The following is a 27,321-nucleotide window of genomic DNA, read 5'->3' as shown; positions in this document are numbered from 1 at the left end:
AGAGCCAAACTGGAATTCAGGTCTTTCTGTTGCAGGAGACAGATGTTTTATCGTAAGTCCTAATTGGAAAAGTGGTTAGAAACTGTTGAGGGGAATCTCCTTGGAGCGTTTCTTTTTCATGAAGGCAGCCCCACTTTTGTGGGTGCCTTATTTGTCTTCACCTGCACTTGGCGAGCCCCACACGTATCTTACCTGCGCTACAGAAGCCTCACAAGTTTGGTTATGTGGGTTGGCTGCTGTCGCTTGAGAGTTATTACAAATCTAGATTGTAGATTTGTTTGGTGTCGTTTTTCTTTTTGGAGCAAGGCAGATACACCCTTGATCTCTAGCATTCTTTTAGAACGGTCATCATTTTTGATGTTCGACATCCCTCTGTTGTGAGACATTATGGTTTGAGCATATTGTGCTAACGGATTTACATGGCAAAGTAAAAATTGACAGCTGTGGTAAGTTATCAGGTTCCCCAGGACCTCTTCTTTCCTCTTCCTCCTGGACTTGTACTTCCCAGCCCCCTTGCAGTTGGGTGAGGTCATGTGACAAGTTGGATCACTAGAAGTGACGTCATTGGCCCCCAGGCTAAAGCACCTAGGACAGCCTCTGGAGATTAGGTGTTGAGACCGCAGAAGCACAAGAAGGAAGCTGACTGGATCCTGAGTCACTGCCTGCAGAGCCTCTGCACCTCCAGCCAACTTTGCGTGAGCGGGAAATCGACACTTGTTGTTAAACCACTGAGATTACAATTGTTTGTTACTGCATCGGAGTCCAGCCGATCCCAGCTAGTAAAACAGTTCTTTATCAGCCTCCTCTGCCCCATTTTAAAAAATTTACTGCATTTTGAAATTTGAGGATCATTCAAAACTATATAAAACTATGCACATATATATGTGCACACACACATATATATATACACATATACATATATACACATACATATATATAAAGTTTTGAAGAATATTCTTTGAAATTATATAATACATATATAGTGTATGTAGACTATACATTATCCATACTATATATGTAATGATAAATTATAATTAAATTATAAACTATAAGTACGTATATAATATGTATATTCTATATACACGTACTTCTTTTTTAATAAAATAAACTTAAATGAACTTTCAACCTTTGTTAGATACATGCTTTGAAACTTTGGTAATATCCCTTATAGTAATTAGGATTTCACAGTGTCAGGGCCAGGGGGTACTAATCTAAATTAGCTAGGACTGGTGCTTTCTCTCTCTCTCTTTTTTTTTTTTTTAGAGATAGAGTGGGCAGAGGGGCAGAGGGAGAGAGAGAATCCCAAGCAGGCTCCATGCCCAGCACGGAGCCTGACACGGGGCTCAATCTCCCAACCCCGAGATCATGACCTGAGCCAAAATCAACAGTCAGATGCGTAACCCTCCTGCACCACCAGGTGCCCCGTCTTTCTCTTTTTAAAGTGTTCCTGAGACCAAGTCCCAGCCGTTGCTCTGAATGACCAATGCCAGTTCTTACCATCTCAGGATGCAAAAGTCTGCCTTGAGTCGGAGTGAAATCCCTCTTTAGTTCATCTCAAATCCATTCTGTCTTATTTTACACCTCCGGAAATGGAGATAAAAAGCTGTTCTTTAGGACTGTCCTCCACAGAGCCCTTCCTCTTGGGGGCCACAGTTCCCCTGTCATTTTCCCTGTCTCTTCTGTGAGCCAACCAGCAGTGATTCCCTGACCCTTCCCAGTGCTCCTCTAACAGGATTTTGACGGATGCCGGCTAGAATGTAAAGCTGGTTTGATTTTCCATAGTGTCAGGAGCACCCTCTTTGTCAGCCCCCCCCCCCCCCCGCCCCGCCAGTGTCCCGTCAGTGTTGCTCCACTGCCTTGTGCCCTTGAAGACGAGTCTTTAATTCTGCAGGGCTGCTAACACTTTTCCTCCTGCCGGCAACACCTTCTCTAGCAGCTCACGTTTGACCTTGGCAATCATAGCAGACTTTTCATTTATGGCTTCTGGATATCGTGTCACGCTGGGTAAGGCCTTCCCCCCCTATAAAATTGTTTTCTCATTCCCCACCCCCAAAAAGATGATTTTTGACCTTCTCAAATCACACTTTTCCTGATTTCTGATCACCTCGGCCACGATGAGTCTAGTCTTCTGCCTCTCTCTTCCTGTACGTTGTATATAGTTCTGGCCACTTATGCGACTATCTTATTTTTTGTCTAAATAGTAAGTTCTGAAGGTCAGCAGTTGTGTCCTTGTCTCAGTGAGAGTGTCCTGAATTTCACAGATCCCCAATAAATACTTGATTGTCTCATATGTATTCCCTGTTCTCCCTGCCACCCCCTGCCAAGAAGTTTGCTGTCATAACTGTGGAATTTCACTCTGTTTTTGCAAAAAAAACAGCGTGAGGTTTGTCCCCATTTACCAGGTCTCTGAAATTTCCAAGCAGTTGGGGTCTCACCTTGTCTAATACCTAACAGTATATTTTTGAAAAATCCTGAGTAGGATGGTGTGCAGGATGAAAATACTTGTCATGAGGCATTACTGATCTGTGGGCTTTATTATTTCAATAATCTGTACAAGGATGATGCATAGATCTCCAGAGTCCCCATCACTAAGCTGTGCTCACGGAGCACATGCTGTCACAAGGACCTCAGCAACGTGCTTTTGCACCATCCCCCTCCTGACTGCAGTTAGACCTTCGAGAACCCTGCACGCGCCCTATCCTGACATGCATCACACTCGCTCTAATTGCTTGCTTAATTGTCTTCCCCTCTCATTTCTAAGCTCTTTTTAAGGCAGGACTTGTGTCTGTCTTGGTCACCATGATGTCCCTAAGGCCTAACAGAGTGCAAATAGTAGGAGCTCATTTAATGAGTGAAGGGATACATGAATGAATGAAGTGTCCATGCTTTCCAGAAATCTGGATGTCTTGCCCTCTTGTGCCGCTTCAGAGAGAGAGGCCCCTGGTGCCTCTTGGTCATTTTTACTGCTTTCTTCCCTAGTTTCGTAGCCCTTGCAGATATCCATTTCATGTGAAGGGCATGTCAGCAGCTTGCCCGTTTTAGGTGGAATTTTGAGTTATACCCTGGAAGTGGGGATGATTTTGCCATCTCCATTGACCCACCTCCTCCCGTCTTTTGAACTTTGTCTAGTCAGTTAACTAATCAGTGCCAAAGTGAACGGTGAAGTCATCATTACGTCCACTACCAAGAGCTCACATGTACTGAACATTTGCTGTGTGCTAGGCTCAGCGCTCAATGCTTCACGCTGAGGATCATTCGATTCTCTAAATAGCCCTGCAAAGGTAGGCATTGTTTTGGTCCCTCCTGTTACAGATGAAAACCTCTGGCCCCATATCAGACAGTTAGCAAATGTCAGGGCCAGGGTCCGTCCCCAGGCCATCCTTTCCAGACCCCGTGTTCTGTTGTTAACTCTCAGGAAGCTGGTAGTCCTGGGCCAGCTTTCCTCTTCGTTACTGCACTGTTAATCACTTGTGAATGCTTCTGATAATTCTCATATGATCATATGATCATAAGTCTGTCAGAGAGTAGTGGGCCCATCTTCAGGGGAAGAAACTGGGACAGGGGCATAGAAAGTCGAAGCGACTTCTCCATGGCCACACCAGCGCAGGATGCCTCCTTGCCATTGGTGGCCCCAAATGTTGTATTTGCTCATCTCCTCCTGGAAGGATATTGAGGTGGGGGGGGGGGCATCCACTTCCCCACATGTTCTGAGCTCTGTGTGATGGACACCTAAAGCGGAGTGTTACTCATTCGTTCGTATTCTGTTTCTGTTAGTGCCAAGTTAGACCAGGTCCCATGATTTTCACCATGAAAGGTCTTCTCTGAACCGAAGAGAAGCATTCTGAAAGAAGTTATAGGGCATTATTAATACAATTACCTATAACAAAAGACATAATTTAACTTCCCACATCTAACAAAGAAATTCATTTGAAGCTTCAGGAACTCCAGCTGGAAGGGCAGAGCTCATCAGAGTGGGTTCTCCAGGCGGGGGGAGTGCAGGCAGGGAGCCGTGCTGGCTGCTTTGTCCTGGGGGACGCCTCTGTGCATGATGGAATACACCTCCTTCCCCGCTTCCCCAGCCCATCCCTCAGCCTTCACCTAAGGAACCCACAGCACTTCCTTATCGCAAGCACAGGGGCGAGAATGTTGGCTTGCGCTGGCCCATCATACTGCATAGGCGGCATTGAAATTACACTTGATTTTAAACAATAAGAAGAGGTGACCATGAAAATAGAGGATAGAAACAATGACCATCCTAGTGGAAAGCAGGCCTTGGTGATTTTTTTCTGACTTCATCCAAAATGTCAGAAGTCACTGTTATTTATGAATGTGACAGTGTGTCAGTCCTCACTACAGGTGCATTCAACACTTTTTCTTGATTGCACTAGAGCATGCGCTAGGAGAGAGCAAGCCCCGTATCCACACCCAGTCCTTAGAATAGTGCATGGCACAGAGTAGGTTCTCAGCAGGTGTTTCTTGAATGAAGGGACAGATGAAGAAATTGAAGACCCCAGGAGTTAAGTTACTAGTCCAGGTCATATCACTTGCAGAAATTAAGGATTTGAACCCAGGACTGCCCAGCTCGGGGGAGTTCCATCTTCGGGATTGCTTGAATAGGCCTGTATTGGAGCAGTGAATGGGATATTAGAGACCCAAAAGTGTTTAACAAAACTGCAGTCTGAGATTCAGGAAATATGGGTTCTAGTCCCAGTGTGACTGTGGAGGGAAACAAACAAACAAACCCTTCTCTACACAAAGCCTCAGTTTTGTAATCCATAGAATGGAGGAATGGAAGCAGTACTCTCTAAGGGTCTAGGGGCCCTCACATACCCCTGGGCTGATTTATGCTTTGTCATCTCTTATACTCAGGAGGAGCTGGGGTCAGGGCTTGAGGGAGGGAATGACTAATTCATCACCCAAGCACCTGAGGAAAGTCGTCTTGTGTTTTATTTCCGGCGTGCACAAAAATTCAAGGATGACGTAGTCTCCAGCCAGCAAACACGCAGAAATGAAAGTTAAAGAGAGAAAAGAAAGTACAGGCATTTGAAGACTCCACACAGTTTGGGGAGGGGGGTGGGGAGGAAAAAACGAGCTTGGATACCACTCCTGGGTTGATGCAGCATATAATCTAAAACAGGCGCTCAGGTTGATAACTGTGCCCAGATCCGATTCCCGGCACATTAAGAGCACAGCCTTTAAAAAGAAAAAGAAAAAAAAAAGGCGTATATCTTTAAAGCCTGTCTTCTTACGTGTGGTATTTTTGTACTCCTTTGGAGGTTGCAGAGCTAGGGCCTTTGCACCCCGCGAAGGCTTTCTTCCCCCTCTCCCTGGCTTGGGGATTATTGATTTGGAAGGCGAGGCTAATTTACATGTAAATAAATCTCGGTGCTGGGCAGCGGGACGGGACGTCCAGATGCCGCGACTGACTTGCTGACGTCACGGCTTCATTAGCATGCGGAGGATGCGGGCACTGCAACAGCGACTTCTCCGGCACCACCAACCTCTCCAACGACAGTTATTATTATTTTTTTTTTTTTGGCCGAGCTGCACATTTCCTGGTTCGGTGTCTTGGGCCCTGCGACCAGCTGACTGGTCGTCCAGGGTCTGGCTCGGGATCAGTTGGTGACGCTGAAGCTGGGGTCTGTGACTTCCTGCAGATTGAGAAGCTGGGTTCTCAGGGAGGCTGTCGGATCCAAAGGAAGGGTAGAAGTCACACTTTTTTTTTTTTTACCTTGCTCGGTGGGTGCCCAGCAGGGTCTCCATCCAGCAGTGCTGTTTTCCATGAGTGCATGCAGGGCAGCTCCGCCTTGAGCCTGCTTCTGGCTTCGGGAAGGGTCTAGATTTTGAGAAGGGTTTCCAGAAGAAGATGCTTTGGCTGCCTGCGGTCCTGCTTGCGTTCTTAGAAGCCAGACCTGGGGAGAAAGTGAACTGTGGCAACTGACAAGCTCAGAGAGTCTGGTGGAAGCTTTCCCCCCACCTGAAACTGGGCATTTTATCCTCCCTGGAGGTAGGTAAGAAATTTGTTCTAATTCACATATTAAACAACTGTGTATTTTTCTAGGGAGGGTGAGAAAGCTGGATGTGAATGCTTTGCATGAGAACAGGTTATTACAGCTCCATTATCTCCGTCAAGTGACATTTTTAGTGGTCCTGTGGCACCTTTTACCTTTTCTATGCTGATTAGAAAGCTCGCTTGCCAAGTGACATGTCACAGCTGTAGGGAGTCCTGAAGAAACACTGCCTTCTTCGTGCTTTAGAAGCAGCTGTTCTGTAAAAGAAGTGCAGCTATCTTTAAAAAATAATCATAAAGGGGAGAGGGTTTAAAGACCAAACACCTGGTAGTGTTCATGCACAGTAGTCCTTTCCGCTCGGGATGTCAGAAACCATTAGAGGGTCTGGGGGATGAGGACTTCGCTGAGACTTCCAGGTAAAGAAATGGTGCTCGGATAATTTAGGTTTAATTTTAGCCAGTGCTTTCATATTAGAAATGGTGACAGAGCTCGCGACGACGACTGCCCTCGCGTATGTTCTCTACTTGGGTTTTTGGAGGAGTGCTCCTAGTTAGGGCTTCTCACTCTTGGTGTCCCCAAAACCAATCATAGCATTACTAATTTGCCGTGGAGGTCTTGCGATGAAATCCAGGTCTTTAATCCCATGATTCTTTGTTGTATGGTCTTAGACTATGCCAGGGTCCGACGGGACTTTTATGAACCATAAATAAGCCGGCTGGGCCAAATCACACCAGGGTAAGTGATCTGTACCAGATGCGATGCCATCCGCTGGTCCAAGCACAGCTCTTGTGTAATTTAGGCACATATATTATTTCCCCAGCGAGAGAGAGCTCTGCTTCCAGGCAGTGCGTCCACGACCACAGTCAGGGGAGGGCTCCAGTGTGCCGTGAATGTATCGGCACGGACTGCCGTGTACCAGAGCTGCAGCTTGCAAGGCTGCAATTCGCTTTGAACATCTCTTTCCAGAGACTGCTTTAAACCATCTCGCTGAGACTTACACTAAAGGAAGCAGCCTGGCCTCCTTGCTGGAGGCCGAATTGGCAGCTCTAATCCCGCTCCCCAGAAGGTTTATTGGCTGCTGATGGCTTTCACAGATGGGTCAGGATGAGTATCCCCCTGGGCTCCAGAGTAAGTCACAACTTTGACAGAATTACCATATTTTGGAAATTTGGATTTTAATGGCTCCTTGAGTGCTTGTAAAGGTTTTGCCTTTCCATCAGATGCTCTTTCCCCTCGGAAGTTCTTTTTTCTTTTTTTTAAATTAAAACATGTTGGCTCCACTGGGCATTTCAGCCTATAAATAGTCACGGGGAAGCCAGAAATAATAAAATCGCGTCGTTTGGAATGGCAGGTTTGTAAAGGTTCCCCATGCTACGTAGGGGAATAAATAGAAATGTAGGAAGGAAGATGCATTTATGGAAGCCTAAAGAATGAGAAGGGAACTTAGAGGTGAGGCACTATTTAATGATGTTGACCGAGGGCTCAGACTCCGGATTCGTGACAGCACTGAAGACACTTAGAGCCAGCACCCTCTCTGAGGATTGACCCCTGCGTGTGTAATAGGGAGACCGGTAGGACCTATAGGCAATGCAATAGGTACATGGATTTAATGAGATGGCATGAAAAGCATGGAGCACAGTGCCAGCCATGGGCCGCAAGCTCAGTAAATGCGAGCCGTTGTTACTGCTGTCCTTGTTTCCTTTTTATCACTATGGGTGTAAGCATTGCTGCTAAAAACAAGACGGTCTACTGGAAAGGCAATATGTTTACGTCCATTTGTCTGCAAAGAGGTGTTACTGGTGGCAAAGGTGCCATCTGCAGTGACTGTAATGTCCGCATCCATTCCCACTCAAGGGAACTTTCCACCCTATTGATCGAGTTGACAGAATCAAGTGCTTCATCCAGGGCTACTGTGTTTTGGAGAACTCAGAGTGACCGGATGGTATCACGAAAATCATTTAGCGCTAGCTGCGGCTCATGCCTGCTGAAAGAAGCTCTCCTGTTTTGGCAGCTGACGAGTCACATGCAGAAAGCTGTGGGATCCAAATTGGAATTGACGCATTTCTGGATTTCTGTTCACATTTCTCTTCAGTTCCAACTTTGCATGTGAGAGGCGGTCCTTTTCTTTCTTCTGCTCAGTGCAGACACTTCGCATTTTTTTTTTCTCCATCCGGAGAGGCCTTTGGATGTGGGCTTCAGCTGCTGGTTGGGTCCCCAGAAGTCCCAGGGCTGCATATATGTCGCGGTGTGGGTGACTCCAGTGTGGAGACACGCTGTGGAGAAAGGAAGAGGCCGTGTTTGGTCTCCACTGACATGATGGGTCTTTTCCAGACTTGTGAGTGCACGGCTCATGCCAGTTGAGTGTACATTAGTCACTCAGTTTAACAGCTCTTTCTCCCTTTCTTCTCGACATCTTTCTTTGAAATTTAGGTGAAGTGGAGCTCCGACGTAGGGGTTTGAAGGACAAATGAAAAGTGACCAGAGGAGTCTTGCAGAAAATTTTTTCTCAGGAGACTCAGAATTGGGAGTTGGTCATTCTTGGTTTCTGTGGGTTTGCAGTAAAGTTGTGTTTTGCATAGACAATTGTATTTCTGCCTTGACAGCAGCCCGCCTCCACTCTCCCTGCTGGTGTATGTGATCTTGAGAGAGTTGCCTAACCTCTCTGAACTTTGGTTTCCTTATGTGAAAATTGGAAATCAGTTCCCCTGGATGCATAGCATGGCTGTGAAATGGTGGCTGTGATGTCCTTGACCGATTCTTGGTACCTCCTGGGTGTGGGACTTTCTTTCTTTCTGGTGCCGATAACGTTCATATTTCCCATTTAGGCCCAACCTATGCACAACAGGAGGTAGGAGTTTAAATACTCATTTGACGGGGGAATGAAGGCCACAGAGGGATAAGCGCTTACCTTAAATGACACGCTGGTGATGAAGCTTGGGACCTAGCAGAATGTCGCTTCTGCTACACAACAGTTCCAAAGGCTCGGAGTTGGAACAGAGCTTTTAACCACCACACCGCACTGCCAGCCTTGAATTAGCAGCAGTGTCTGCCTTCAGAAGCCTCAAGACATGGTCCTCTTTCGTCTCTGTTGTTTTCAGACATATCCCAGTGAAAATGTTCTGTCCCTCAGACAGGACTGTGGCTTTCCTTTGGCCGAGGACTTTTCTTTTGTGTCTGAAGGCCCATGAAAAGCATTCTCTCTTCCCTCTCTCCCTGACTTTGTACTTATAAATCAGGTAATTGCTGGTGACCGTGAACTGTGGCAACCTGAGAAGCTTTGGGGCTAGGCACTGGGAAAATCTGGGTCCCTCACTGATGTTCATGACTGACACTTGCCACTTTGCTCTGGTCCCAACCTGTAAAGATTTTTAATGACATGTTCTTGTTTCTATACCTTGTCCGTGTGTGTGTGTGTGTGTGTGTGCGTGCGTGCACACGCATGCATGTTTGGATGTTGCAGGAAAGAAAATGTTGGATAAGATCACACTGAGTTTCCAGCAACCTAAGTCCTCCAAAATCTCACTGGGGGCTTGGCCAGTTGAGTTTGGAGACTAGGTTTTCTTTTTCCTTTGGCCTGTTGTTTGAGCAGCTCTTTTGTTTGGAGTCTGAAGCCCGGAGGCTTGCTCGTTTTGTTATTTCCCTGGGGACAAGGCAGAGGGAGAAAGCAAGGAAAGAGAAAGGGGGGGGGGGGGGGCTAGATTGAGGAGTTAGGAGGAGGGGAGGAGGGAGCCAGAATGCGGAAGCAGCTGGGAGAATATCAGAGCAATCTCTAATCCACCATGAAAGTGTAAAGCTGAAGGTTCCCTGTGGGTGAAGTTGCAACTCAAAGACAGGAGCCTCTGTTCTCCTTCAGCTAGAAATTCCTCTCCCCATCTGTCCTACAGAATTCATAGTGCAGCCATTTTAAATCCTAAAACCTTACTGGTGGCTAAACACAGTGTGTGTTTTCCACCAGAGCACCATGGACCATTTTGAAAAATGCATTAACTAAAAAGAGCATGTTTTCAAGTATGATATGAACCTGCCTTTCCTTGGTGGGTATAGATGATAAACTTCCAATACATGTTTGGCCATAAAGTCTGGAAAAATCAGGTTGGCTGAACCAAAGACTCAAATTTTCTGAGCACTGACATAGAAGAGGAGATACGACACTAAAAGGGGCACAGAATCCAGAATCATCCCTGGTTGGAAGCGGGGACCTCAAGGAAGTCAGGGCTGGCCTCGAATGGGAAAGTGTTAACCCAAATGGCAGGGCCTCAGAACAGCAGAGTGAACCTGGAGGAGGCAGGAAGAATGTGATTTCCGATATCCCCCTTCTTCCTGGTCCTAGCATTTGAGCTGTCATATAGAAACCATCCTGAGGCTCTGGAGGGGTCACAGGCATCGTTTACTACTTGGAATATGGCACAGAGATGGAGCCCAGGTTGGTACCTTTGACAGTCTGGCACTCTGCGTGCCTCATGATAGATGGCTGACTTGCATTGCCTCCATTCCTCTCACACAGGGAGCACTACTGGCCTCAGAGCCCCCCCTCCCCCGGGCTCCTTAAAATCAAACCTGGCAAATGTTATCCAGCCCCATCCAGGGTTAAAAGTAACTAGGACAGGAATTCTTAGCATTTCAATTCAACTGGGCAGGATGCCATTTTTCCAGCCCTTTTCTTGGCATCCATTCGTCAGTTGTGAGTCCTCAGAGATGCTTGTTCAAGAAAGTTCCAGAACTCAGCTAAGAAAAACCGTACTTTCTGTGGTCACAGGGTCAGATAGGTTTTCAGAGTAGCTGTTAGTGTACGTGTAAGTATGTTGTAGGTGTCTGTGTATCTGTTTATGGTCTTTGTGTTAGTGTTTGTGTGAATGTATAGAAAAAGTCATAACTCTCAGAGATAGAGCACCTACTGTGTGCTAGCTGGCATGTGATGGGCTTTACATACCTTGCCTTATTAATTCTTGCAGCAGGTAAGCAGCTAGGGATTACTAGCTCTATTTCAGAGTCAAGAAACCAAGACTTCTAGAAGTTCAGTGACCTGCCCAAGGTTACACAGACGGTAAAGAGTAAAATTGGGATTCAAATCCAGGATAATCATCATCCAAAGCCTCAGTAATGTCTAACATTCTTACCAAAACGTCCACTGTAAACGTTTTTTCTTTACCTCCTAGATCGTTTCTGTGGATCTCTCATTTGAGAAGCATCTCATTATTCAGCCCTCAAAATCCTTTCAGTTAATCTTTTGATAAGATTAGAAGGAACATGGAAGAGAATTTGTCAGGCCTCAAACAGAACACAGTGGCGTCTTCAACTCCGGTTTTGAATGTGGCTTTTCGAATGGAAGGGAGGTTGGTTGGAAAGTCAGTTAAGACACACTGAGGTGAGGAGTAAAAGCTAAAAGCCAGTGGAAGCAGCCCTTGGGTGGAAGTTCCGCTGTGCTAAAATCGTAGGCGCCCCGGGGCACACCAGTCGGAGTGTAGAGAGGGGCCATGCTTGTGCGTTTTTGACCCCTAGTTCATGTACATCGGGTTCTAACTAGAAGGTCTGTGTTTCCCCTTCTGAGCTTCTGTTTTTTCATCCCTAAAATGAAGGTTCTGAATCAACTCATCTGTAAGTTCTCTCCCAGCGCTGACCTTGATGAGCGTGAACTTTGAGAACGAACTCAGCCTTGTCGGTGGTGTGCGATTTGCACTATCAGCTGCCGTGGCGCAGAGAGCTGAAAGGTCAGGTTTTCTATCAGGACCCGACCACTCTGGGTTGTGAATATGGCCTGCAAGATGAGAAGCAGTAGCTCTCCAGAGAATGACTTGGAGTTTCCTGGAGAAACATCTGACCTTTGGATGTTTCACACTAGTGAAGAGGGGGTGCGTGCATCTCGCCCTGTGTTGCTGTTGCTCATTCAGTCCCAGAAGCCCTCCGGGGCTCTTACGTATGTAGGCATCCCGCAGAGTGCCAGAGAGGAAGGCTGCCCCAGTTGGATGTGTAGACACGTTGGGGTGTTGCTAAAATTCAGACTCAGCATTTTTAACACGCTCCCTGGTGATGCCAGTGCTGCTCCTTCTTACCCACCTTTCTAATGGGCATCGAGTGCTGCACGGGAAGGAAAATGTAACTAAGTTCAGAAGTCCCCGGTTCTAATCCCAATTATATCACTCCTTGTTTGAGTAAACCTCAAAGAAATCACTTAGCTCTTACAGAGTTTCTCCCACAGAGTTATAAAAATAATTAATAACTAGCATTGAAGGCCAGGCGTTGTGCTCACTGTTGTGTGTGGCTGAATCTTATTTCATACTCATGGTAACCTTATGAGGGAGGGTCTCTTATCATCTGTATTCTATAGAAGCTAAGCACAGAGAGGTTATATAACTTGCCCAAGGTCCACAGCTCATAAATCGTCAGGCTGGGATTTGAGTTGATGTCATCGGAGTCTGGAGCCTTCACAATAGATGGGAAAGATCTTGGAACTTTGTGTGTGTGTGTGTGTGTGTGTGTGTGTGTGTGTGTTATACACACATACTATAAAAAAATACATTCATTTCTCTGGTATGCTCACCTAAACATTTAGGACACCTAAAATTAGAAGAGGTAGAGGAGGTGTTTTCCAGATGAGGTCGTATTTGTCTTAAGTAAAAAATGTTCCAGTTTATGTAAATTAAAGCCAAATGCTCTGTGAAGTTTTGAAGAGCACAGGTGTTTGCCATGTTGTCTTGGGTAGTTCAGTTAGCCCCCCAAAAAGGTGTTCCCTAAGAGGAATGTTCAGAGGAATGGGAGGTTCTGGTTAACTGAGGTTTTGGTTGTTTGGAATGAAATCCAAGTTAGTTTCCTGTCTTATTTTTGCCAATTTGGAAAATACACCCAATCACTTTTCTGCCTTAATAGGAAGAGCAGGGTTACCCAACTGCGTGTGATTTAGGACATGGCAGCCGTGTAAATTATTATCCTGAACATGAATTCCCAGTGAACTTGTTCTTCGGTGGGAGTCATAAAAGGCTGATTGCAAACATCCTCTGAATTTTTTATCTGTCACCTCACTGGACACCAGGCTGCGATCTGGCAGAGTAAGCAGATGTCTGCTTTCTCCTCTCACTCCTCCCTATTATTCCCCAGAAGCTACTATTTGATTGAGAGCGGCAGTCTTCTTCAGGTGGGAAACTTATTCTTATGTGAATGTGTGTGTCCCCATGTATGAACTCCATTCTTAGAAGCATCCCGACTATCGAGTTAGCAGGGTGAGTACCTAGCATCTGCCTCACCAGGCCCCAGTCTCACTGATGAAACCCTACAGTCTGTTCCTTACATCCCAACAAGGTCTCCAAATCGTTCTCAGCCCAGCACGCCAGGCAGCCTGTACCCAGCCGTTGCACTTGGCCCAAGAGATTTAACCTGCACGCAATGTTAACCCTTAAAAACTCCCTGAAGGTTGATTCTCTTTTCAGTTTGGTAAATATGTATTAAACACCTAATTGCTTAGACGTGCGAAGAAGAAATTCTGTTTTCCACTTGCTCTACGTTTTCTTTGTCCCTCCCCAAAGTGGACAATGTGCAGGCCTATTGAAAGTCTGAGTTCATTGAATTTTTAGTTAATTAAAGTTTTAATAGTTTTTCTTCTTTCTCTGGGATATGCATCCTGTAGTTGTGATTATATTTGGTGAGTGTGGTTAAGGTTCCTGTCACTTTTCACCACCAGTGAATGTAGAGTCTTTCTCCAGCTTTCCTGCTGCAGTGTTCCGGGAGGAATACCCACGTTACAATGACCTGCTCTCTGTAGACATCCCCTGGGCAGTTTAGCCATCAGGTGGGTGACCCTGCATAGGAAATGGCTGCTTTGGGCTCAGCAACTGCACAGTGCTTGGCTAAAGCCCTCCCCCTGACAGCTTAGCCATCAAGAATCAGGAGTCAGTTTAAATGACTGCTTAAATTTACTCCTCGCCTGTGGGTTCATCATGTCAGAAGTCACCTGGAAAGCCTGTCTAGACTAGACGCTTGCCACCAGCTGGAACAGTGAGTCCCCCACCCGTCTCTCATGCTTTCTGTGCAGATTAGGACACTCTGAAACACCTGCCTCATTAGGAAGCGGGGTGAAAATGCAAAGCAAAGAATTCACATATTCCTCTCCCAACAACGGGAGCTCGGGTTCCTGCTAGAATGGCTTCTGAAAGATGAGTAGGTGGAAAGCAACCTAAGCACTGGACTCGACTGATCAGACTGACTTAAACTGCCTTCCCTTCCCTTTGGTCAGTTCGGCTGCCTGACCTGCTGCCTAAACACCACCATGGTTTTGCCCTAGCCATGCTTAAAAGTTGTTTTTAAATTCTGTACCATTGAATTGCTAAGGTTCGGCTTCCTAAGTGGTAACTATGATATCATTTGCTATTTTGAATTTTTAAAAGAGAGTGAGAACTAGAACATCTGCGCCATGCAAGGCGCTGTCTCTGTCCTGTGGGGAGTGGCAGAGAAGGCCTTTTCCACTCAGCCAGTTCTCAAAACCACAGGTGTTTTAAACTTGGAATCCAGGAGTACCAAAGGCCCAGCAAAGATTGATGACCTTTTTGAAATTAAATGCAAAATTTCTGTGAATGTATATATGTAGGGTTTGGAGGGGGGAGTTGTGTTTTGTTTTTTTTTTAAAGGGAGAGGATCTCAGCCTTCATCAGATCCCGAAAGACATACAGTAACCCGAAAGATAAGAATGGCTAGATCTACTGAACTGCCATCTACTAGAGGGTAGATTGTTGTGAGCTCATCCAGGAAAATCTCTCAAGGTTACTAAGTGCCTGGAAAAAACGCCCCTCCTGCTCTACGGAAGGGGGCACAGCACTTTTCTGCCTGGCTACCCAGGAGCTAACGTTACCCTCTGTGGCACTAGAAGGAGAAGTACCTGGATCTCTTTCCTTTTACAGATGGGCAAATTGAGGTCTGCGGTCTCAGGTGCCAAGGCCATGGCAGTCTTTGTTTCTTCTGTGTTTCAGAGACTTTTTGGTATTCTGTTTAACACTTTCATAATTTTTTGAACATTTGCTTTGGGTTAGGTCAGGAGTTTTCAGTCTCTCAGCATATTCAAGGCGTTCTTTCAAAAACTTGACATTTTGCAACACACTTAACAGAATTAAATTACACTCTAGCTATGGTTCGATTCTCAGTCATTCTCAACAATAAGTACTTTCTTCTGTGCCCTTACCTTACTCTTTGCCTACTTTGATTTAATCCAGGAAAAAGGCAGTCTTTCTTTGGTATGATTTTGATGACATCCTCCTGATCATGTATGTAGTAGACTCACACTCTGCATTTCTGGCATCGTTGTAACAATACACATTCTCAGGGGCACCTGGGTGGCACAGCGGTGAAGCGTCTGCCTTCGGCCCAGGGCGTGATCCCGGCGTTATGGGATCGAGCCCCACATCAGACTCCTCCGCTATGAGCCTGCTTCTTCCTCTCCCACTCCCCCTGCTTGTGTTCCCTCTCTCGCTGGCTGTCTCTATCTCTGTCGAATAAATAAATAAAATCTTTAAAAAAAAAATATATATATATATATACACACACATACATACACATTTTCAGTTATTGCAGAAAATAAGTATAAAGAAAAGAGAATTTTACACAGCGATCATGATCTTGTTTGCCTGGCCGTGAAGGGTTCGGAGACTTCTGGTTGAGAACTGCCAAGCTAGATTCTGAACTGGGCATTAAAGATTCCACATTTTAAAGAACTATAACTATTGAATGCTTGTTGTTCTAGATACACGATAAGCTCCTTGAATTTGTAGAGTTTACATTATAGTAGGAAAAGCATAATGGACATATCGACAAGTAAGACAGTTTCTGAGCGTGACAAATGTTAAAAAAAATTGAAGGATAAGAGAAGAGCGAGCAAATGAGAAGGGGAAGTGGGCTACTTTCTGGAGGGTCCTTGGTGGAGGTGACTCTGAATGACATGAATGGTAAAGAGTAGGCCAGCTCGTAAAGAGCACAGGGAAGGATGTTCCAGGCACAGGAAGAGCCACTGTAAAGATCCAAAGAGAAAGATGGCCTTGGCAAGGTCAGAGGACACATTAAAGGTCAGTGTGGCTGAAACACAGTAGACTGTGTGGAGAGTGGGACAAAATAAAGTGGGAGAGAGAGGAAGGGGGCAGATTACATTGGATCTTGTGGCCAGGGCTAAGGAGAGTATACTTCATTCTGACTGCATTGGGAACCAGCAGTTTAAGCAGGAGACTTGAGTGTTGTCTCCCTTGTTTTAAAAACAAACAGCTTGTGGAAAATAGATTCTAGAAGGGCAAAGATGGAAGCAGGGAATTAGAAAAGTAGGCTGTTACAGTAGCCAAGGCAGGAGGTCGTGGTTAATTGGACTAGGAGAACAAAGGCAGGAGTAGTGAGAAGAGCTAATGAAGCAATGACGAGACTCATCCATGCTCCGAGGAAGTCCATGGTCTGGACCATTGTTCAGTGTGACAACTGTGCCAAAAGTGTGTGGGTGTGGGTGTTTCCAATAGGCTTGGGGAGTGGGGGTACATCCAGGGGCATACATTCTTCAACCATCACCTTGTCAAAATCTGAATACAACAAATTCTTAAGTATTTTCCAACCCTTACTCCTGTAGACCATGTGAATTCAATTCATCAGGGGCTTCTTTCCAATAAAATATGAAACTCGGAAATATTATTTTCTTTCCGTGTACTTCCCCCTGTCCGCTTGCTGCTGCAGAATGAGGAAACTAGTTGTGGCTCAGAACAAAACCACAAAAACCGTTCCATACACCCAGCTTCCATGGAAGGGAAGTCAGCGTCTTGCCTTTTTTGCCTAGCCCCTCGCTGTGGGAAACCCTGAGAAATTTGTTTTGTTTTGTTTTTTTCCCTTGGACTTGACGGAAGCCAGGTCTCTCCTGAAAATAACGTCTTTCCCTATTGTGTCTGACTCAAGCTGAATCGAGGGGCTTTACTTCCAGCTTCGGTATTTGGTAAACACCCAATTTCTTGATGTTCTTGTTCCCCAAATCTGCTGGGGTTGTCTTGAGCCTTTGGCCTCATTCACTGAGGAACATGGATTTCTGGGAAGTTTCTGCCTCAAGCCCTTCAGCACGGATATTAAAGGGCCCCTGTCAAGTTTTGAAGGGTGTGACCATTGCCAGAATCCCCACAAGCCAAGCCCCTGAGGGATGCTGTTGCCAGCTGGCCCGTCGCCATACCAGAAATGGCTGGATTTCAGTGGTTCTCTGTGTATGGAGCTGGCTGAGTTCCCCTGGATGAAAGGCAGCCTAATATCAACTGAAAATGTTATTAATAAGCAGCCACTTAAGAATTTCCTATGACTTGCCAGTGATGTGGGGGCCTCTGTGTGAGCAGGGAGAAAAGCACAACTTGTTTTACATGGATTAGGGGACCGGTGCCGTCAGTCTGAAAGGGCATCAGAAAGGCATTCAGGTGTTTGGTGAAGGGCTCTGGAGCCCAACGGATCTCGGTTTGCATTCGCATTTCATCACCTCCTGACCGTGGGAGCTGGGGTGAATTCCAGACGCGCTCTGAGCCTTGGTTTTCCCATCTGTAAAATGAGAAGAATAAGGATAATTTCCATCTCATACTGTGCTTTGAAGATTGAATAAGGAAATGTAGAAAGTGCTTAGCATAGAGCCCAGCATACAATCAGAAAATATTTTCTTAAACAGAAAAGTTGGGGGGCGTCTGGGGGGGCGCAGTCGAGCATCTGACTCTTGATTTCAGCTCAGGTCATGGTCTCAGGGTCATGAGATTGAGCACCCCGTCAGGCTCCAAGTTCAGTGGGGAATCTGCTGGAGATTTTCTCCTTCTCCCTCTGCCCCTCCCCCCACATATGTGTGCTTGCGCTCTCTCGCTCTCTCTCTCTCTCAAATCAATTAACTAAAGAAAAAAAAGAAAAGAAAAGTTGGGGAAATCATACCCTAGAATTGGAACCAAATGGACTTTACTTATACTGCTCAGGGGAAAAAAAAAAGTATTGGGGTTCTAGACACTCCCAAAGATAGGACTTGGTGTCTCTGAGCTTCACTTTATCTCTGTAAGGGTATTATTGCAATAATAGCCTTGCTATTCTTATTAACCTTGTAGAGGCTCAAAAAGATAATTCAAAGGGTTACCTGAAGTGAAAATGCTTCTGAGGTACGTGATTAGTCCCAGGGGTCAATAATTAATATGTAACCTGTTCTACCTTATTGTATTTTGGTAAGAAAAGAAGGTCATTTGTGTGACCTTGAAATATTAAAAGCTTGCTAAAGACAAGTATTTCTTTAGTAAGGATAGTAATCAAGTTACTTGCTCAGTCCAGCACACCTTTAAGTATATAGTGAGTGCTTAATAAAAACTTACAGAAAGGACTTAATTTGCTCCCTATTTTCCATTGATGTATTTTCTATCCTAACTGGAATACATTAGTATGATCTAGATTAACTTCAGAGAACAGGAACCATGACTGCTTTTGCTTGTTTTATTTTCCATCCTTCCACATAGCACAGGGCATGACATGCTGGCACATAGTCAGGGTTCACTTTCTGAAGCATGCTGTATGTATCCACTGTCTAATCCTAGCAGCAAGTCAATGGGGGTGGTGGAGTTAGGATTTGAACCCAAGTCAGTGTGCCTCCAGAATCAAAGATCTTCATCCATTGCATGATATACTGCCTTTAAGTACTTAGGCAATATTTAATTCCTCAGATCTTGTCTTCCTGAGATTAGCCAACTTCTTCTACTAGGGAGGTAGAGTCTAAACAAGTAATTCAGCAGATGGCATGGAAGAAGGAGGCAAATGAAGAGGTATTTTGTGGAGTCTTCTAGTCCTTGCCATGAAGTTTGGAGGCGAGTGTTAGAATTCAATTTGCAGTTACTTCCTCAGAAACTACTCTCCTAAAGGACTCATCTGGAAAGGAAGTGCTATTGGAACTTACCGTGCTCAATGACCAACCAAGCAAAACATATGTGTCATAAAATCACAGTTAGCATGTGGACAAAGTGAAGTTGAAGAATTCTTCCAGAAAGAATAACCATTCGTCTACCTTGGTTTATCCTTCGTAGAGCAGTGGGTCTGACAGGGAGCTAAGGAAATCAGCGCTTCTCTAGATACCCATAGCCTTTCCTGGGGATGCAGTGATGCAGGTAGCCGTGTTGCTATGGAGACACCATCCGTGGCCAAGCTCTTCTCCTCTGAGGGCTCACTGTGTGTACTCATTATGATGCTGAATTAGCTAGCTGTGCGTTTGGTAGGCAGATTCCTCACTGGCCAGGGAACATTTTTACAATGCAGTCGACACTCCTTCACATGGACTGTTATGTGTAATTCTCCACCTGCCTTCTTGCCGCCATCTTTGACTCCTCTCCATATCTTTATGACACCTTGTTCTTTCCCACCTCCATGTCTTTTATTCACCTATTGGGAATATTCCTTTCTTCTCTTTTTGCTTAGTATCCTCCTAGCTGGCAACCTTTAGGTCCAGCTTCCTCAAGGGGGCCCTCCCTGACTCCTTGGTGACCAGGAACTCTCTGTAGCACAGTGCCTGGCACATGGTAGCTTTTCTGTTAATAACTCTCCTCACAGCAAAGTCACAGAAAGTGACTTTCTGTTTGGTTTGTTTTAAAACTTATTATTTTGAAAAACTGCAGTGTTACATAGTTGTTTCCAGAACAGTGCAGTGAACCTCCATACATTCTTCTAGATTTCTCTGTTGTTGACATTCTGCCACATTTGCCACATGTTGTCTCTCTCTCTCCCCACACATTAATAATAATATATATTATTAATATTCTAGCTTAAGCATATGAAAATAAATGACAAACATCATCCTTCACCTGATCATATCTCAGCATGTATCTTTTCGAAACAAGGACATTCTCCTCAGTATCCCCCCCAAGAACTCTTCGCTTTGAAATCTATGTTTCAGTTCTTTGTGACTGTATCTTGGTGTCCAAGTCAGACAGGGACTCTTGTTTTTTGTTGTTGTTGTTTTGTTTTGTTTTAATCCCTCACAATACCTCCTGGGATGTATAATACATAGATGTTCAGTGAATTATTTTTAATAAATGAAGCTGCCTGCAGCAAACATTTTTGGTATTCCCTTTTTCCCCCTTGGCACTCACCAGCCCAGTTTACTGTGACCCGTGGGTCCCACTGTAGTAGGAAGCACAGCCTGCCCGTCTTGCCTGTGGGTAAGCCGAAGGGCCCCATGTACGGTCCTCGCCCAGTTGGTAATTGGTGGATAACCACCTCCGCCTCTTGGACTCTCCAGTGACACATTTCTGAGACGTGCTTCAAACCATCTTCCATAGCTCCTCAACTGAAATGGGTCACAGTTGTCCAACGCTGCCGCCTGCTCATTACCTCACGTTATGTTGGCATCCTTCCCTTTGCCCAATTCCCTTTTCGATTTCCCTGTCAGGACGTTTTGGGGATAAACCACTATGATTCTTTACACTCAGACACCTCCTGAGGATCTGATTGTGGGGACAGCCAATCCAAGGCGTTGTCCCTTAGTTACTGTGACATCATACTCCTAAATCGAAGTATGGTAAGAGAGGTTCAAGAGAAGTTTTTCTAAGAGAGGTCACGCCGGAGGCTTATTTTTCAAAGGGAATGTTTTCTACTGCTCAGAAATTCCCAGATAAATTTAGAGTAGGGAGCTGTGTATATTTGCTCATGGAAATATGAATTGACATATTATGAGAGGAAACCACTGCCACTGAAAATTACCCTCTACCAACTTTGGCGGCGCCTGGGGGAGAGAAGCTCCTCTCGGTGCAGATGGCCGGAGCCGCTGGAGCCCGGGCAGAGGGCAAGGAGTCGGATGGAGCCAGGCAGCGTGGTCTTGGCTCTCAGCACACACCAGCCTCCTACCCAGCTGGCCCTGTCACGGTCTCGCCCTTTAGCTTCTGTGTTTATTAGGAAACTATTTTTCCTTTCTCACAGAGATAGGAATCTTGCTTCCAGACATGGCGAGTGTCAAGGGTCATGCCTGGGTCCCTCATTCAGACTGAGTGTTTGCCAGAAAAGGGGGGAAACAAAGTATTGTGGCTGGCGGGGAGGGAGTAAAGGAGCCAGTTAGGCTGTAAATAACAGGATATGCTGATATCTGGGTATCAAGACAGAGAGACAGGAATTTCAGGGAGAAGGGCCCAAGGGAGAACAGAGAAACTTGAGGCACACACTTAGATGTTGCTGTCCCCTGAATTTCACATCTGTGCTTGAGCATTGGGACAGGCAGTGGCTGATCCGACGTGGTCACTGTCATGGAGGCCAGCAGTGATGGGGGAGGGGAGGCCACACACCACCTCCTGTGAATGCCTCATGCCACACTCTTCCCCACCTCAGGGCCTTTGTGCTTGCTTTCCTCTGCCTGGAGAACTCTCGCCCTGGGTTCTCTCAGAGTTGCCTCATATTCAGTATTCTGATCACAGCTCAGATGTCACTGGTGCAGGGAGGCCTGTCGTGACCCATCCTCAGTCCCTCTCTTCCTCATCTGCTTGTTTATTTCCATCATGACACTTACCACAATCTACAAATGGCAAGTTTACCTATTTGTTTACCTGCCTTTTGTCTGCCTTCCCCCCTGCAGCCTAAGCTCCATGAGATTAAAGCAGGGGTATGTCTCTGTCACTGCTCTCTGCCCAGCATCTTAGTACTGCACTTTGCATACCGTAAGTGCCTATTCACTGTCGTCTGCTTAGATGGGGGGTAGGTTGCATGGGTGGATGGATATGGAAGAATGGACAGATGGACGGACAGATGGATGGCAGGATGGAAGGATGCATGGAAAAAAAGAAGGAAGGAAGACTTGGCCACTCCGCTTACCACAAGGTGGTAGAAAGATCCCTTGTCTGGGAGTCAGACAACATAGGTTCTCGTCTATACAACTTCAGTGAGGTCACATACGAGTTGACAGCCTTAATTTTTGTATCTGTGCAGTGGATTCGAACGCTAACTCAACAGGACTGCTGATAATGAATAAATGAGATAAACTGTGTAAAGGTCATGCAAATGCTAATCCTCCGTAAATGTGGGAAATTACCCTAGTAGCAGGAACGTAGCCACCGTGTTCAGCCACCGCCACTCAGAAAGCACGTGTGGGAGTGGAGAGGCAGGAGCCCCCCCCGGAGGTCAGAACTGTCATGTTGAGCCCTTGCTCCTTTGGGGACAGTGTCACCAACTGGAACATCCTCACGTCATTTCAGGCCAGCCCCCACCCATGTGTCTCCTGCCTGCCTGCCTGCCATTCTGATGATCCTCCCCGTGTGTTTGGTGAGGGATGCAGAAGGTGCTAGCAGAAGCCCCATGCGCAGGCCATAGAATTATGGGACCTGTGCAGTTTTGGAGGGAAGCAGCTGGTGCTCTGTGTCAGAGCTCCATTTTGAACAGCTTTGCCGCCTTCACGACAGGATCATGTCAGCCGTCTCTTAGGGCCGGCAGACCCCACTTGCAGCCCTTGCCGGCTTACTTGAAACACAGCACAGCAATGCCTTTTTCCAATAACAACAGCCACTGTCTCTTCATTTGTTGACTTTGGGGCAGCCTGCAGCCCCATAAATGCTCTTCTCACCCACACACTTTACCCCCTAGGAACACCCAGGGCAGGTATCCCCACAGGACAGCGAACTCAGAACAACGTTCACCTCATTTTAGGCTGGCGCTTTGCATGCATGTGAAAAGTTGATGCTCTCATTGGAAACTTAAGGAAATTGGGCAACAGAGGAGACTGCGAAAGTCGAGCTCCTGCCCAGCTCCTCCCGAGTCCATCCAGCCCAGGGTGGATCTTCCAGGTGGTTTGAGGTGATGTCAGTTGCCGCAGCATTGAGAGTATGTGACTGATGTACAAAGACCCCATTCACAGCCAAGGCTTAGTGGTTTTAAATTATCCATGCCCCATCTCTCCCCACTTGCACAGAAAATTGAAAGTCGATAGCTGTTGAAATCTGGTTTTCAGATGTGTTTTTATCTGACGGACCTAACTTAACTCTGTGATACCCGTAAATATATATGCAATTCCCACATTGCTGGCATCTTCCTTGCTACGTAAGTAAGTTCTCTAATCCTGTTACAGGGCACTGGATCAGAACAAACTCACTTATCTGGATTGAATAATGCCCTTCTCTTTGCCGAGAGTGTTGTGTGTACGTGTGTGGGTGTTCTGGCTCATGCCTTGTCATTCCAGGCCAGCCTTGTCTCTTGGTACTTGCTGATGGGGAACACATAGAATGAAATCTGGTCTCCAGTTTCTTAACACGAAGGAAAAAAGAGGACCAGCAGCTGTTTCTGTTTAACAGTGATTATCCCTGGGATTGTGAGTGTTTTGAAATATTTCTCTTCTTGCTTATCTGCGATTCCCGATTCTCATGTACATTAACTGTGTGCTCCTTTTTTTTTTTTTTAAGAGTAAGGAAGCAGTAACTTTATAATAAGGAGAAAATGTCTCCCCTTTTCTTCTTATTAAGAATAAAAGAAGTTTTTGTTTTGTTTTGTTTTGTTTTGTTTTTGCCTTCCGTGAGCTGCAGTCACGGAAGAATTCAAATACAGAGGACACATCCGTTACATAGCAAAAAGCTAGGGAAGACTTTGGATTATTTTATCCCTTGCGTTTGAACAAAAGTGTATTTTCCCACTCTGAGCTCAGCAGCCTGAGGTCCTGCCACGTGGCCATGTGTCCTGTGTTGCCCATTCCTCATCAGTCACTTAGTGTGTGTTGTGGCTGGGTTGCCTTTTAAGCAGTCTGCCCTTTGACCCTTTGCATAAAAGTGGCCTGAACCTGATCTGGCCATGAACTTGGGACAGAGAAGCCCACGGCACAGGGGAGGTGGAAGGCAGGAGGCCAGATGGCAGGGCTGGCACTGAGACACCCCTCTGGTGGCGAATGTGATACTGCCTCTCTCCAGCACCTTTTTACACCCGTGCCCTGACGGGTACCCAGCTGAGTGACAGGTGGGCTTCGTGATGTCGGAGTCTAAGACATGACAGTCAGGAGGGATCACCATAGGTTCCCTGGAACAGTCTTAAAATGTATGTTGCCCAGGGTTCCTGAGACCATCAGGTGTGTTGGTAGAACACACACATTTTCATATCATTCCCTGACTCTGCTGTTCCCTTCCAACTGGAAGGCCAGCAACAGAAGAGGGTCCAAGGCTGCGTCGGGGATGCTGGGAGAAATGCACTTCCTGGGCCCTGTCTCAGATCTAATGAATCTGAGTCTCCGGGTTACCCCACTCCTCCCCCAAGCATCTCCATGTAATGTCTTGGCAACCCGATATATCATTTCCCACGACTAGAGTCATTAGTCATATGAAGAGTTTCATGATTAGGAATTGTCTTTTGAAAGGCATTGATAACCCCTTTTGGGGGGGGGGTCTTTCCATCATCTCTCAGAATATTAAGCATCTAATTCACATGTTGCTAAGCGCTAGGAATGACCTTGAGCTGTCAAGGGAAGTACGCTGGTTTCTGAACTCATGTTCTTGGGATCTTAGGGCCATGAAAATGCCCGAGTTTGGAAAGCAGGTTGAGCTTGAGAGAAGTCGGGCCTCCTTCCTTCACATAAACTTGGGTAGTTCTGTTTTATATATTGAGTGTTCACATAGGAGTTCTTTCACAAAAGATGTTTTCCTCTAATTAAAAGAAGGGAGCAGGAGGGTGAAAGAGAGAAAGCCATATTTTTAAAAAGGACTTAATGGGGGTGCCTGGGTGGCGCAGTCGTTAAGCGTCTGCCTTCGGCTCAGGGCGTGATCCTGGCGTTATGGGATCGAGCCCCACATCGGGCTCCTCCACTATGAGCCTGCTTCTTCCTCTCCCACTCCCCTGCTGTGTTCCCTCTCTCGCTGGCTCTCTCTCTCTCTCTGTCGAATAAATAAATAAATCTTTAAAAAAATAAAATAAAAAGGACTTACTGATGTTTACAGTGCCGTCCGAATCTAGCATCCTGCAGTTTAGGACACGAGCTTGTCAGAATCGTATTATAAAGGAGGGGGATTCCTTTTTTGCCTTCATCCTGTCACTTCTCACACAAAACAAGACATTGTGGTTCCCAAATCAGTGTTGTAAATGACCTGTCAACATTTGCAAGACGAGACCCCGCCCCCCGCACAGGCACCCCGTCTGTTTATAATGAGCCCTTCCGCAGCACGGTAGGTAAGTTAATGAGCATAAATTAGCAGTTCTCCAAATGGCGTGGCCATGGGCACAGATGACCAGAGTACTCCGAGATGGTTAAAAGGAGAGCCTCCACCTGCCCCCCAGTATTGTGTATCCCATGAAGAGCAGATCATGGCTTCCAGATATGGAAGCAAATACATTCATAGCTGCGACTTTGGGATGGGGGGTGCAGGAGTGGTTGCCCGGCAGAGGGAGGAAAGGAAGGGGAATGCGGGATCGTTGCTCTCGGAATCCTGCCTTCTTCCCTGGAAACCTGTCATTCACAAACCCAATTATGTGCAGGTAACATGTCACCTCTGACAGAATGAAACCAATGCACGCTTTATGTGGTTAGTTTTGTTTTTTTTTTTTAAATGAAATCCTGCTATACTAGCAGGTTCTATTTTCATAAATGTCTTTTTTTTTTTTTTAAGCCAAATCATATATTTCCCCACACACTCCTGAAAAGCTTTAATCCGTGTGTCGAAAGAGAGAGCTGTTGGGTGTTGCTGTGTACATGTTGCCAAGAGGGGGAGAGAGACATGAGGATCAAGAGAAATCGTCTTGGCCTATCTCTGACCCTCTGCTCCTTTCTGAGCATTTGGGCCTTGGGTTCCCCATTTGTAAACAGGGGTTATTAAATTAGTCTTTCCAAAGGCTGTCATGGAATCACTCAGAGATTGAAAATTCTTTGCACATAAAAATGCCTTGCCACGGGAGTGCCTGTTAATTATGAATGAGAAGCGGAAGGCAGGCAGCTAGCAGGGAAAACAACACATGAGGTCCTCATGGTTTTGATTTGCCATTTTGTTTTCTTTTTTCTTCGTTTTCTCTTTGATTTTGATTTTTCTGGATGTGTTTGTTGTTCAGGAGCAAAAGGGTATTCTGTGGTTGGGATCAGGTATGCCTTCTGCAGTTAATTGTTGGAGTTCAGGGGTCAGGTAAATCCTACTTTGAGTCTCTGTTCTGCTCACCATGTAGGATTTACTCCGAACATGGTGTTTGATCTCTCTGGGCCTTCGTTTTCATCTCTGGAAAGTGGAGATGATATTTTCTTTCTTGGAGGACTGGTGTGCAAATCTGGGCTCATAGATATAAGGTATACGTAAACCAAATTCTGTGTTCTGCCCCTGTATGCACGCTCCCCTGTTCGGATCACCGTCATCCTGCTTCCCCTTTCTTGTATTCCCAGTGATCAGCATCTTTAATACGCTATTTGATCAAATTATTTGTTAGGGGGGTTGCTCATGTTCCAGGAAGGCAGAGGTCCTTGTTTGTTTGGGTTGCATTTTCTGAGTGCAAGAGCAGTGCCTGGCCCGTGGGAGGTGCTGGATGGGTGTTGGGCGACGAAATCGGCCCTTAGCCCTGTTGCCTTTCTCTATTCTTTTCATAGTTCTACTCAGTGAGATTCTGTAATTCTGTATTTTGCTTTTCTCTTGTCTTTTTTCTTCTCCTGGGGCTTCGGTTCATTAGATCATGTCCGTCAAACACTAAAGATTATGTTATTACACTACTTCCCTGCACTGCCGAATACATGAGTTGCACAGATGAATTTCTGGAGTCTGAATTTGGTAAAAATTCTTCTACATTTCGTTTGGAAAGTATTGCTTTCTAGTATAAGCCATTAGTCACCAAAGAGCTTCCTAAATTTGCTTAAACACACTGAGGTGTTTTTTTTTTTTTCCCTAAGTCATTAACTGGTATAAAAATAACGAGGGAAAAATCTCTGACCACGTCCTAACACCCTTGACTTCTTTACAGTAGCTGGTTAATTAAAGAGTTACTGTTAAAATGGGCTCTGACTATTTTTAAAAGCAGCAGCCAGGGTTTGGAAGAAACCTCTTTGAGTTTGGAGATGCAAACCAGATCCCAGTGTGCATTCTGTCTGTGTATATTTTCAATCTGATGAAAAGCAGGAAGTGGGAGAATCTGACAAGCCTGAGTTGGCTGAACTAAACTGATTTTGTTTCTTGAGTACATTTTGGTGTCAAAATTTAGGCACAAGACATTAATAGAGTGAGGACAAAAACCAACTGATCATCTTAATAGATGGAAAAAAGCGTTTATATAAACCCAACACCCTTTTGTGATAAAAATAACACTCAACTAACTAGTGTAGAAAGAATCTTCTTCAACTTTATAAAAGGCATCTACAAAAAGCCCACAGCTGAATAATACTTGATGGTCTTAAGATCAA

At 45.6% G+C, this 27,321-nt stretch overlaps 1 protein-coding gene across 4 annotated transcripts in view; it reads left to right on the top strand.

Annotated features, from left to right (window-relative positions):
- The window catches only part of PRICKLE2 (prickle planar cell polarity protein 2), a 311,727-nt gene that overhangs the window by 194,007 nt on the left and 90,399 nt on the right, over positions 1-27,321 (top strand). The window contains exon 1 of one of the 4 annotated variants that reach the window (XM_044384994.3): positions 1,843-6,011. The exons of the other annotated variants lie outside the window; for them this stretch is intronic. The gene's annotated coding sequence lies outside the window, so the exon portion shown is untranslated. Of the gene's footprint in view, positions 1-1,842; positions 6,012-27,321 lie in introns of those variants that run through there. 4 annotated transcript variants of the gene reach the window in all.

The sequence above is a fragment of the Ursus arctos genome, unplaced genomic scaffold (assembly GCF_023065955.2).
Source record: "Ursus arctos isolate Adak ecotype North America unplaced genomic scaffold, UrsArc2.0 scaffold_14, whole genome shotgun sequence".
Classification (NCBI taxonomy): Eukaryota; Metazoa; Chordata; class Mammalia; order Carnivora; family Ursidae; genus Ursus; species Ursus arctos.
This window is presented reverse-complemented; position numbering and strand designations above follow the sequence as displayed.